Source organism: Vulpes vulpes, chromosome 11, assembly GCF_048418805.1.
Source record: "Vulpes vulpes isolate BD-2025 chromosome 11, VulVul3, whole genome shotgun sequence".
Classification (NCBI taxonomy): Eukaryota; Metazoa; Chordata; class Mammalia; order Carnivora; family Canidae; genus Vulpes; species Vulpes vulpes.
In genome coordinates, this window is record NC_132790.1 from 61,123,025 (window position 1) to 61,136,424 (window position 13,400).

Genomic DNA, 13,400 nt, shown 5'->3' on the forward strand with positions numbered 1-13,400 from the left:
TCATCAATGAAGCACAGTCACAATCTCTGAGAGAGTCACTGGAAGCCATTATTCACAAGTAGCACAGAACATGATGCAATGCCATGAGTAATGATAAGACCAGCATTAAATAGATGGCATTAAGGAACCACAGAAACAAGAAGATCTATTTTGTTTCAATGCAAAGAGGTTCCAAGGAGACATAGCACTATGAGTGTTGCTATATTTTTCTCATAGTAGGAGATACTAAATTACCCAGGCGTATTTCACAATAAAGAACGTGAAGAGATGGTTCATGAACCAAAAAAGGAAGACACAATGCCTGGAGTCCACAAAGAATATTCACATGCACTGACAGGACAACAAACAAATACACATGTGCCTCTTCTATACTCATTATTCCAAATCTTCACTGATAAATTACTATGCCTTATATGGGTCCATGAATTTTATAATATCCTTATTAGAAAATGATTTTATTTCCTAATTATAATTTTATTATTATTATAATATGTATTGTATTATTCTAAAATTATAATTTCTTATTATTGTTTCAAATTTTTTATATAGACAGGGACCCTGCATAAACTATTTTCCCAGAACTCACACACTCTAAGGATGATCATGCCTTCCTTTCTTGCACCTTTACCTATTGGTAATGAGGAATTTGACTGGTTATTCTTCATAGTTCTTTCCAGCTCTAATATTCTGATTCTTTTCCCAAGGAATTCAAAGCACCTTTCATCTAGAGTCAGAACAAATTTCAGCCCAGTGGGTGTGGGGTTTTAAATTTCGTTTAAAGAAAATTCCCCCTTCACTTGTCCACTCAGAACCTCTTGCTCCGTTCAGAGAAAAGACTCCATTGCTCCGTTCTCAGACCAAGGACATCCTCCTTAGGGTAGCTCCACTTAGACTCTCATAGCAGATAAATAACCCAAGCCAAGTGGGTTTGTGTTAGAACACCAGGCTCACATCTTTACTCCCTCATACAGTGCACTTAGCCAGGAGGCCTCAAAGCAAATTCTGTTGGTCCTCCTCTGCCAACTGGACATAGTCACACTGCCTAGACTTGACCTTAAAGCAGTGTAAAACATTGCTGCAAGTATATCCATTCATGTTGTTTTGACTCCTGTCTAGCATACACACTTCTGCATGGATGAGCCTGTAGTGAAAGGGATGATGGACAAGGACTCAGGGGCCCAGGTCTGGCTCTCCCAGCAGCTATGTGAAACTGAGAAGATTTTTTCTCTCTGGACCTCAGTTCTTTTAATCTATAAAATGAGTAAGTTAGATTAAAGCACTAAGGCTTTTAGTTCTCACATGCTATATTTTCTTTTAATATGTAAAAGGAATTTGAAGAGAAAGTACAAATAATAATGTAACACTCATCATATTCCTTCCACTCAAGATATATATAAATATATAATACACACATATACATGTGTATTTCTGCATGCATGCATATATAGTTTTTAATTTGTGTAGGTAACAAATTTATTCTCCTTTAAAAAAATGAAGAAATCAAACATTACACAATGCCTTTGACTCTTAGAGGGGCATCTGAATTAGCAGTCCTGAAATGGCAGTCCTTGGTCCTGATTGGTTCACAGACATGTTTGGTTTGGCCAACAATGTCTTTAAAAATGTGAATGCTGATGTCTTCTGATGGGACGTCTGTGCCCTGGTTCCATTATAGATCTGTCCCCCCAACTCCCTATTCACCATACTTCACTCACATTTACACATCTCACCAAGCCACCAAAGGCATTTGAGTTTGTGAACATCAGTTGATTATGCCTACCTAAGAACAGAAATAGTAAGAATGTTTCCTGTCCTGTCCCATTGCACTTCCACTGTATCTCCCAAGAGATATCACACAGGCAGCTAAGCCACTAAGAAGTCTGTTCTTTCTGCAGTGGATATACACAGGAAAAACTTGAGCTTGGAGTGAACAGACTTGGCCCCAGAATCCAGCTCCACCCTTGGCTTCTTTATCCAGAGCTTTCAATTCTTCATTTACCTTCCAGAGATTTTGCGGTGTTCAGCAAAAGCATCTGGCGCAGAAGAGCACACAGCGGGAGCTCAATAAATGCTAATTCCTTCTCTCATCCTGTTGCAGAGTCAGCATGAAACTCTCTCCAATTTCTTCTCCAGGGAAAACGTCTCTGGGGCCCACCCAAGCTGGGTTGTGGCGTGCAACTCCTCATTAAGAGATGTAAAGAGCCTGGAAATCGAAAGGCTGGAGTAGAAGACAGAGTGGGGTTGCCTGTTTTATTTCTTTTGCAATCACACATGACCACAGGGAACAGCATCATGAAGAGGGCAAAATGTGACAGTGGCATAGGTCATATGCACCTGCCCTTCCCAAAATGCCTAAGGCAGCATATCTTCTGGAAGCCCCCTCCCCACCTTTTCTAATCATGGCAAAGATTTCTTTCAAAAATCACATAGCAAAGGAAGCCAAAGGAATGTTGGTGCCTGTCCCTAGAAGCCACATATCTCTATTTTTGGTTCCCAGTAAAGCCCAGTACACTGTAATTAGCATAATGACATGCTCTCTTTCATAAAGACAGATGACACAGTTGACCCCAGTCCCCATCTGGGCACAGGACGTGTGCTGTGGGTTGTTTTGTCAGCTGTGGACTTGGATTATTTGTTAGTACTCTTTCATCTAGTTTGGACTGGAACCAGGCATTTGCAGGAAGATGGAGAAAGATGAGTATGAGGTCAACTCAGCATCTGAGGGAAGAATGGGTAGACGATGTGGAGTGCGGGAGGATTGTGGGTGAGATTAGTATAGAATTTGGCTCCTGAAGTCATCTCTATAAAGACCAAATGGCCCTGACCTCCTTTGAGAATCAAACCCTTTACTCTCATCTTACCTGAGACTTGGTGGACTCAGTGCAGGCCACTTTTAGTCTTGAAAGTTGACTTCCCCTTGGAGATACCTTCTAATACACTTCAAAATTCAGCGTCCTGGCAAGATGTCAAGTGTATACTCTTAAGCCAGCCTCCCTGAACACAGCGAAACCAAATTACCCATAGATATGCAGCCATGGAGCACTATACATTGCCTATGGAAAGAAAAATGAGGACACACGAAGAAGAAATGGCATCAGGTCAACTCAGGTGTAAAGCTTTCTGAATACCCTGCCTTTCAGATAGCACTGTGCAGCCCCCTGAACAGTCCCTTCCCACTCCTCCCACCATTATGATTATCTCTCTGGTTCCAGTATGCTCCTCTCCCAATCTGGACTGTCTTCCTCTCGCAGATGATCCAAGTTTCTAACATCACATTTACATGTTACAACTCTTTTGGTTTCTGCCTACCCTCACTGTCATTTTGCTGGCCCTGGGGAAAGTAACAAAGAAATCTCTCACCAAACTTTGTTGTCCTCATTTGTAAATGTGGTGATCTCCTAGGCCTCTTCCAATCCAGAAATCCTAATCCCAAAAACAGCTCGTCCAACTGTGAGCAACCCGATATAAGCCTATCAACACTGCATGTGTGCATGTGTATGTATGTGTGTGTTGTATATAGACATGTAGGGAGAGGTATGTATATATGTTAGGCCATCTTTTATAAAAGCCATCACAACCTACAATTATAAAGACCTTAGTCATGCAGATTGTAGATTCAATCTTTATATACTTAATATAGGCAGGGTAGGTGCTGCTACTCACATCCAGATCTGACTTTGTGACCTCCTGCTGCATTCCTGGTAAGCAGACATGCTAAAAGTTCTTTCTATCTCAGAAAGAACAGGTAAATGGGGCACTCTTCCTCTGAGTTCTCTGAGCCAGTATAATACTCTGGCATTCAGCAGCTGTGTACTCATGATCAAGTTACTTCACTTCTTTGAGCCTCGGTTTTATCATGGAGGGAATTCATATATCACAATATAGCTATGAGGATTAAATGAGTTTGTTCATGGAAGTGCTCAGCATAGATCTGGCCCATAGAAACCAATAAATAATATTATGTAGATTACTATTGATACTAACATGGAAATGGTCCCTAAAATATTTCTTACCACATATATTCAGAATAGTTTTAATTTTAAAATCCAGTAGCAATACACCATTCCTAGTGAAAAGCATGAATCCAAAGTGAGGTCAGATGAGCAAGTTCTAAGGGGACATTTGAGAAACCTGATAGAAGGAAAGGCACCACCTCTTATAAAATTTTGTGGTCTTCCAGATTGTAGTAATGCCGATGATTCATGCATAACTAACACAGAGCATATTGTGTGTCAATAAACAGAGCTGCCCACAAGGAATAGCTGACAGGTCTCTTTAAAGGAGCACCAATCCCATAAAAGGCCATAAATAAGAATGAACAATAGCAAGAACCTCAGCTTTCAACACAAGACACATTTCCTGCATGGGGCTGGCTTTAAATGCTTAAGGATCCAGCTGGAAACAGCATTAGGCAGAAGCAGGGGTCTGCAGCCAGGTCAGCTCCAGCTATCTTCCATGTTGAGAACCCAGCTCCTTTGCATTCAGGAGGTTTGGGGTGAATCCTCTTCCATATCCCAGATAACCAGCTGCTCCCAGGCGTGACTCCTGGGGAAAATCTTTCTGGAGCCCAGCGTGAGTGAAGCATGTGTCCTCTCATGAGGAGGTCAATTACAAAGTTTCTAAAGTCAAATACGATGGAATCTATCTCTCCAACCAGCCCATAGAAAGAGTCTCACTCCACCATGTTTGCCTTGTACGTGACTATTGAACACACATCCTGAAGCTTCTGGGAGCCTTCTCTCTGAGACATTTGGTCCTTCCAAACAAACCTATTCCATCTTTGAGATGTAAATGGGAATGGAGGTTTAAGCATCTTAGGAAGAAATCCAGACAGAAGAGACTAAAGTGGTGAGCTCTAGCCCAAGACTTGGGAACCCTGAGTTCTGGCTCTGGCCTGAGTGATCTCTATTACCCATGGCTGGGGGTTGCAAACAAAGCTGACCTTCCACCTGTGGATGGGCTCAGGGAAAATGCCAGTTTCCAAGGTGGAGAGGGTGAGAGGGCCCTGAAGCCCTTGACACACTGAGGTCCTACTCCCTTTCCTTTCTCTGGATTTAGTCTATAAAACGTCAGTCCTGAGCTGAACTCTCTAGGCCATGCCTTCTCAACAGGAGTGGTTTTACCCCTACAGAGGCAAAAGTTATTTCAGTGAGAAATTATTAATCTTTACTTGTAAAGCACAGATATCCTCACAGTGCATAACATAAACATTAATAACATATTCACAGCCTGTCTCATTGTTTGGGGTTTCACAGAGGGTGGATAAAAGAAGTTGTCCCTCCTTGCAAGTTCCGGGTCTTCTTGAATTCAAGGGATCACCAGACATCCTGTTTCTCCAATCTAGTTCTGGCTTTAAGCCAATTATCTATTCACTCTTTTTTTTTTTTTTTTTTAATGTGCCCTTGTCACTGAATGCCCTGATGTTGAGCCCTGGAGCAGGGAGTAGAATATGTCCATGGCACTGCCCAGTGGAAGCCATCCACCATCAGACAAATGGGTTAATTCTGGGAAGACCTACTGAACACATGTAGCATGTCTAACATCTCCTGTCCAGAACTCTGACAAATCTAACCAGTTCCAAAATACAATCCTAGAGTGACCAAATGGTTTATCACCCAAACAAGGACATTTCAGAGAGGAAAGCAGTACTATTAATAAGTACATCTGGACTACAAGAGTGCCTGGGACTGCCCCCAGATAAACTACAATGCATGATCTTTATACTCAGACATATTTATGAAGGACAATCCATAGTAATAGATGGTACTGTTTGGCCATGCACAGCGTCAGTTTGGGTTGTCACACTGACCTAGGGACACTCCTGGCATGAGTCAGTAGAAGTCAGAGATGCTAAGTGTCCTGCAGTATACAAAATGGTCCAGGAAAACAGGGAATTGCCTGATCCCAAATGCCAGTTACTACTGAGAAATAACGATTGATATGGTAGGATACTAATAATCATCAATAAGGATATCAAACTTGAGATGGCCATCTCAAACACCCTCAGGGCCAGTCAGGGACCGAAGGAGACATGCCCCTTCCTAAGACATTCAAATTCAGTTCTTGAAAAGATACTGTAGGGACTCCTGGGTGGCTTAGCAGTTGAGCGTCTGCCTTCGGCTCAGGGCATGATCCTGGAATCCAGGAATTGAGTCCCACATCAGGCTCCCTGCATGGAGCCTGCTTCTCCCTCTGCCTATGTCTCTGCCTCTCTCTTTCTGTGCCTCTCATGAATAAGTTAATAGAATCTTTAAAAAAAGAAAAAGATGATGTCAAGCAAGACTTCCCCTCCATGGCACCAGGTTGTCATCTTTTACTAAAGGTTTACTGATCAGAAAAGATGTTTTGATATATTAAGTGAAAACAAGACGCCACTAATCAGTCCAATCCATTTTACATATATACATGTATGTATGCATTTGCATACATGTATTGTCTTGTCATATGTATACCCACACATATATTTGGAGAACTACATACATATATGTATGTATGCATGTATATCAGTGTGGGCCTGTGTGTGTGTACAAAAATTCTGGAAGAATATGGAATGTGAAGGGGTGACAAAAAAAAGTAGATGACCCAAAGCCTGAATGTTTTCTCCTTTAGAGTGTCCTAGGGCTATGTGATCCTGAAGACCTGGGATCAAGTCCCATATCAGGCTCCCTGCATGGAGCCTCCTTCTCCCTCTGCCTGTGTCTGTGCCTCTCTCCCTCTCTGTGTCTCTCATGAATAAATAAGTAAAATCCTTTTAAAAAAAAGTTTCCTAGGGCTATGGGGAAATATGAAGCTTTTTAGCAAGTATTGGCAACTGCTTAAGACAGAAGGCTCCTGAGAAAAGTCTGTGAAAAGAAACAGCAGCCACAACTGTAGGGTCTGGCCCTGTGATTGTCATCACATCTCAAATGACTCTTGCTAGCCCTCAATCAAACTTCTGATAGACATAAATCTACACCCCTGGGCCCAGCCTGCTGACCCATAGGAATTGGAGCATTGCTGACGGGTGGAGGTGCAGACTGAGGGGGGCAGGAGGGAACTGGCTGCAAATGAGCAAACCATTCCCACTCCCATGTTCTCTTGTGAGGAAAACACGTGCCCTGGCCACCAACACAATCACTTCTGGGCTCAAAAACAGGAAGAAATTCACTAAACACTACATTGCTAGCACAAAGAACAGAGAAGTTTTGCCAAGAGTACAGCCCCGTCCTGATCGGGGCGTCAGCTAAGTCTTTAAAGGAGGGCTCCACGGCAAGGCACATGATTTCTGAGGCAAAGGGGAAGTCTCCCCTGCCCCGGGCCTCCTCCAATGGCTCAGAGATCATTGTACATTAGGCTTATGGCTGGCAAGGGCGCACCAGGATTATCTCCTCATTCATGTGGGGGAAGACATCTTTCCCAAGGTCAGTTATGCTAGGTCCCACCCTTGCATGATTTCCCTCACTACTCACCCCAATCCTATAATGAGATAGGCTCCACACATGTACTATTTCATTTCATCCTACTAGTAATCCCTAGGAGGCAAGCGGGACTGTCCCTATTTTACTGATGAAGAAACAGGCTCTAGGACTTTAAGTCCCATAGTCAGTCAGTGCCACAGTCTTTACCTTCTGGTGCCCACCCATCACTGCACACCTCCAGGGAGCTAGCAGCAGGAACTGACAAATGTCGTTTGTGGGCACTGTAGCCATGGATGCTGGCTTTCCTTGGGGCTAATGTCCAAAGATGCAGGGGGCTCCGGAACTAAGCCTTTGCAGACAGGATGTAGATGAACTGATTTATTGGCTCTGCCACTGACTAGACATTAGCCAGATATATTCCCCTATGGGGTGCCTGAGTGGCTCAGTCAGCTGAGTGCCGACTCTTGGTTTCAGCTCAGGTCATGATCTTGTGCATTGTGGGACTGAGCCCTTCATTTTGTTCCATGCTCAGTGTGGAGTCTGCTGGAAATTCTTTCCCTCTGCCCCTCCCTCCATGTGTACTCTCTCTCTCTCTCTCTCTCTCTCATAAATAAATCTTTAAAAAAGAAGAAAAAAAAATCTTTCCAGCAACACCTGGGCAAGTTAAGTGTAAAAAAATAATGGCATTTGTTTGCAGTGAAAGTTGAGTGTGGAGTAAGGGACACACACTGCTTTCTCTGATACTCAGATTCCCACCCTCCACCCAAATTTTGTTAAATGATGTATTAGTTATCTATACCTGTATAACAAACAACCCCAAACTAAGTGGCCTAAAACCATACCATTAATCCAGTTCATGATACTGTGTCCTGGCAACTGGGACTGGGCTCAGCAGGTGGTCCTTCTGTTCTTGGCTTAGCTGCCTCATGCACCTGAAGGCAGACATGGGTCAGCTGTTGGTTGGCTTTGTTGACATTTCCTGGTCTCTCATGTCTCTGAGGCCTGCCCCGACAGCTGGGCTGACTTAGCTCCTCTGGTCCACTTGGTCTGTCTTCATCCAGCAGGCTAGCCTGGGGCTCATTCACATGACTGTACAGGTTTTCAAGAGAAAAAAGCCTTTTGAGTCATAGGCTCAGAACTGGAAGGGTGTCACTTCTGCCAATTTCTATTGGCTAAAGTAAGTCAGAAGGCCAACTCAGATTCAAGAAGTAGAGAGACTTCACCTCCTGAAGGGAAGACCGGCAAAGTCGTATTGCAAAGAGGCATGGTTGAGGAATAATTGTTGTGACAAATAATATACCACAACTGGTTTAACATAAGTCCTAATAGTATCTACTTCTGGCTTCCCCAAAATGGTCCTTGCTCCTGCCCCACCCTCTTCAATTCAGGTTACCTTGAAGAATCCTAACCAGGTAGAGGCTAACATTCATTTTTCACCCCATTTTCTGTATCTTGTATCTCATAGTCTTTTTTAATTCTTCTAGAAACTTTCACCTAAGAAGACAGACCCCTGCACACGCACCCAAATAATGAGGGTGGAAAAACCCATTGCCTCTTAGGACCTAATCTCAGCTGGATCCCAATCCATTTTTCCATGTACCCATTCTTTTGAAAAAGAATTTACTGGGTACCTGTAATATACCTATAGTGTTCCAGCATGTCGGAATATAAGGAAAAAACTAGAGCCAATTTCTGCCCTCATGGAGTTCACAGTGAGATAAGTAGACATAAAGAGCTGAGGATTGAGTTAGCTGACCCATGACACATGTTAATCACTCAATAAATGTTAGGTATTATTAATTGAAGAGGTGTTTTAAAGATTACCTGAAAAACATAAATACAAAGTTTAGCTTGATGTCTAAGATGCAGAAACATTGGATAACTGTTTTCCATTGTTAATTAAAGTCATTGATTACCTCCCAAAACACCAAATCAATTGGGCACTTTTTCCAGCCTTCATCTCATGGGAATGCATTGGAAACTATCCATAACCTTGAGTGTTCTGTTCTCTGGGTATCTATTGACACTGAAGTCCTCACATGGCATGACCAAGATATCTACCCAAGCAGGCCCACTTCCCAGCCCATATGTTTATTGACCACCACACTGGGCATTGATAACAACAGCAGCCTCTGCAGAGTCAGGGAGTAAAAGCCAAACCACAGAAGACAGAGACATATTTGGGGGGGGTGAAGAATAAAACCATAGGAATGTCCCTATGGAATGACAGAACATGGAAGATGCAGAGAGAAGAAAAGTGGACGGATCTTTTCCAGCTGTGGGCACCCACAGGGCTATGGAGAAGATGGAAGCCCAGTCCCTCCAGTGAAACAGGCTTGCACAGGTGCCTGGATAGGACCCTGGAGAAGTGGGGCATGGCTCCTTTCCTCCTGCCAAAGATGATGACCTGGCCTCCAGACTGGTCTTCGAGGGAAGCCTTGCTGCTTCCCCCGAGGGCCAGGCAATACCAGCTCCTTAAAGAGAGGAAAGAGGTACGTGCGGGCTCTCTGGAAGTGTTCACCCAGTGCACCAATTTATCTTCATTGTGATTCGGCAGTTATTTACTGCATTCCCACGGGGGCAGCGCCAGCTGGAGCCAAACTTGGTAATCGTTTCCCGCCTTATCCTCAGCAATTGTGTATTACATTCCAGCTGATGCTACGTACACTGATATAAATTGTTCACCAATAAACACGTCTCTTAAGAGCCTTATTTATCTTTGGGAAGCTTCATGAAATAATCATACAGATTCATCATGCCATATTCTGCCCTTAGACTTTATAGGAGATTCCCCATTAACTTTAATGTGGAAGGTTGTTAGGTGTCTATTTCCCCCTCCCTTAGCATAGATCAAGGTTAGTGCATGACCAATAAAAGATATATTTTTCAAAAGACCTACTGGATCATTCCTACCCTCCTCCTCAGTGACTGCAAAGACGTCTTCTCCCAGGATGATTTCTCATGTTTTGCCTTCTTCACAACAGAACAACTTCCCCTCTACGCTATTGACTTCAGCCCCCACTTCCAGTACACGCAGGTCTCATATGGGAAAATCTTCTTGCATTGAAATGCCAGCATTCTATCCTCCCCTTCACCCAGTATCTTTCTCCTCACTGTTTCCAGTATAAAAATGTTCTCACTATTGCCACCAAAATCATGGCCAGCCTTCTGTAGATATTCCCAGATCCTGGATGGCCTCTGCCCTTGGTCTCCCTCCATTTTATACTCACCTAAAGGTTCTGATCCTGCAGGCTTCACTCCTCACCTGAACTATGTTGCTTCCAAATTTCTGATTTTCTGTTGATTGATTCATTTGTTTTGGAATGGGCTCTTATATTAGGGTAAAGTTTAAGCTGCTATGCCGAAAATACCTCCAGTAAATTGTGACTTTAAAAAGACTGTGTTTTCTCTCTCACATAGCAGTCTTGAGGCAAATGAGGGGCAGCAGCTCTGCTCTTCATGGTCATCTCAAAACCTCGGTTTTCTCCATCCTATTACTCCATGGTTCTTGGTTCCATGGTCAAAGCCAAGTCATCAGCATGTTGACATCTGTGTTTCAGCTTATGAGCTCAAAAGATGAAAGATGTCTTCTCTTGTGTGTGGGGATCACCTGGAATTGATACTTTCACTCCCTCCCCTTGGCCCACACTTGGTCCCAGAGATGTTTCTTGGTGCTCATGCCCAATGTCAGTCCTGCTGCTGTGTATGAGAAAGGAGGAGAATGGATTTTTGTGAACCTCTAGCACTCTCCCCACAGTTGTGCTTGATTGACTTACTTAGGACTGGACTGCTCAAAATCAAACAGAGTTAAAAAGAAATCTTTCCTCAGAATAAAATTTGTGTAAAAGAAAGAAAGAAACGCCAAAGAGGTAAGTGATAGACTCTGTTGCCATGCCTCAAATCTTTCTAAACTAAGACATTCTTTTTAAAGTTAATATAAGAAAAAAAAAATAAAGTTAATATAAGAAAAGGCCTTAATAGCAAGGGGTCATCCTTGGCTCCTTTCCCACACACAGCATATCTGATCCATCAGCAAATATTCCTCCACTGTGTATTCAAAATGTAACCATTCTTCACTTCCAGTACCAATCAAAACAACCATCAACTCTCTCCTGGCTTATTTCAATAGCCTGCTAATGATGCGAATTCTGTCCTCCTACAGTTCCATACTCAACACAGCAGCCAGAGTAATCCTTTAAAACATAAATCAGAACTTGTCACTTCTCAGCTCAAAATCCTCCAATGACTTCCATCTCAAATAGGAGTAAAATCCAAAATATTTACAAAAACCTACAAAGACTACATCTGATCTTGTCTCCTACCAGTCTCCCCCTGGGCCCCATCACTTGTCACCCTTCTTCTGCTCCTCACTCCTTCCAAATATGCTATAGCTACACTTGGCTCCTTGCTGTTTCTAAAACATTCCAACCACACCTAACCCCAAGGACTTCACACTGGCTGTTCCTTCTAACCAGAGTGCTCTTCCCCGAAAAACCCAGATGCCTCCTGCCCTCATATCCTCCTTGTCAAATGCCACCTGCTCACTGAGATCATCCACACAAAGTGGCCACCCCATATCCAGCTGTGTGCTGATAAAAGCTTAACACCAGCTGCTCTTGAATTGTAGCATTTTACATGTGTGATATAAATAATTTCACCACGGCCAATTTCTAGCTGCAAACATGAGGTCACTGAACGAAGGCTGGGAGGAGGGATGCACACAGTTTTCAAGAGCTGGTACAAGGTAGCTGCAGGTTACCATTGTCCACATTTCCCCAGCATTCTCTCCCTTTACCTATTTGATTATTTTGTCCCTATCACATGATATATTATTCATTCACTCACTTGCTTATTAATAGTGGGTGTGTGTGCCCCAGTAAAATTTGAGTTGGATGAGGGCAGAGACTATAACTTCACCTTCATAGCTCTACTATCCAGAGTATCTTAGGCACTCAGTAATATTTTTTACAATGAATGAATAAATGAAGGAAGGATATGGCAACTCCCCCAAGAGAAAACATTCTCATCAAATGTATGAGGAAATGCTCTTCCCCACTTGTACTAATTGTCTAAATCAGTGCCTTCCATCAGGAGAGGGAGGAATGCTGTCCAGAGAGCATGAAACAGTAATTCCTTAATTTAAACAACTGGAGGAGTTGGCTCGACAGAAGGTGAACACTAGAAGAACCTGGAAGAGGATCAAATCTGGCAGGAGCCGGGGCAGGCAGGGGGATCCTCCCCGGGTTTAAGAATCAGTGAAAACAGATTCATATAGAATATATAGAAGATTAAGGCCAGCAGGGTGGGTGGATTGGTAAGGGTTCCTGGACAAAAGGGTCAGATAAAGGGAAGACAGTAATAATCCAAGAAATGCAATTGAAGCAGGTGTGGGGTACTGTCTTAGCTATAAAAATTAATAACACAAGTTTTAATGGCAACAGGCAATGTGAGTAAAGTTGAATAGAAAATGGTAGTATCGTATAAAGCTGGTAACATTACAAATTGGTTCAACCCTTTTGGAAAATAAGGTGTAGTAAGGAGAATAAAAAAATGTTCATAACAATTAACTCACTAAGCCTATTACCTGTATTTTACCCAGAGGAAGGATTTAATAGAAGAAACCAACTATTAATACAAAGATGCTCTCGCAGCAGTCACCATCATAGCCAAAGTCAAAAATGATCTAAATGTTCACTAATAGGAAATGACTAAATAAATGATGGTCTAGTAACTCAGTGGAATATTTGTCATAAAACTCTAAAGAATAATTATGAAATCATATAGCAATACTAATGATGTTTACGACACAATGTTGAGTGAAGACCAAACTATATATAGTTGACTAATAGTTGCAAATCTTTAAAATTATATTCACAACAAGGCTATGTCTGAAGGAAATGTGCAAAAATTATTTTGGTGGAAAGGGGATTTTTTTTTCTTTTCTAAAATCAACTTTATTTAATCACTAAAGTTTTAATATTAATAAGCTTTTGAAAACAGACA

At 42.4% G+C, this 13,400-nt stretch overlaps 1 long non-coding RNA gene across 1 annotated transcript; it reads right to left on the reverse strand.

Annotated features, from left to right (window-relative positions):
* Positions 1 to 1,407: 1,407 nt before the first annotated feature.
* On the reverse strand, positions 1,408 to 8,614 carry LOC140594523 (uncharacterized). Its single transcript, XR_011995389.1, has 3 exons — positions 8,240 to 8,614; positions 2,862 to 3,053; positions 1,408 to 2,218 (listed from the first exon to the last, which is right to left on the reverse strand). It is a non-coding gene; the product is annotated as an uncharacterized lncRNA (long non-coding RNA).
* Between the last annotated feature and the right edge of the window lie 4,786 nt (positions 8,615 to 13,400).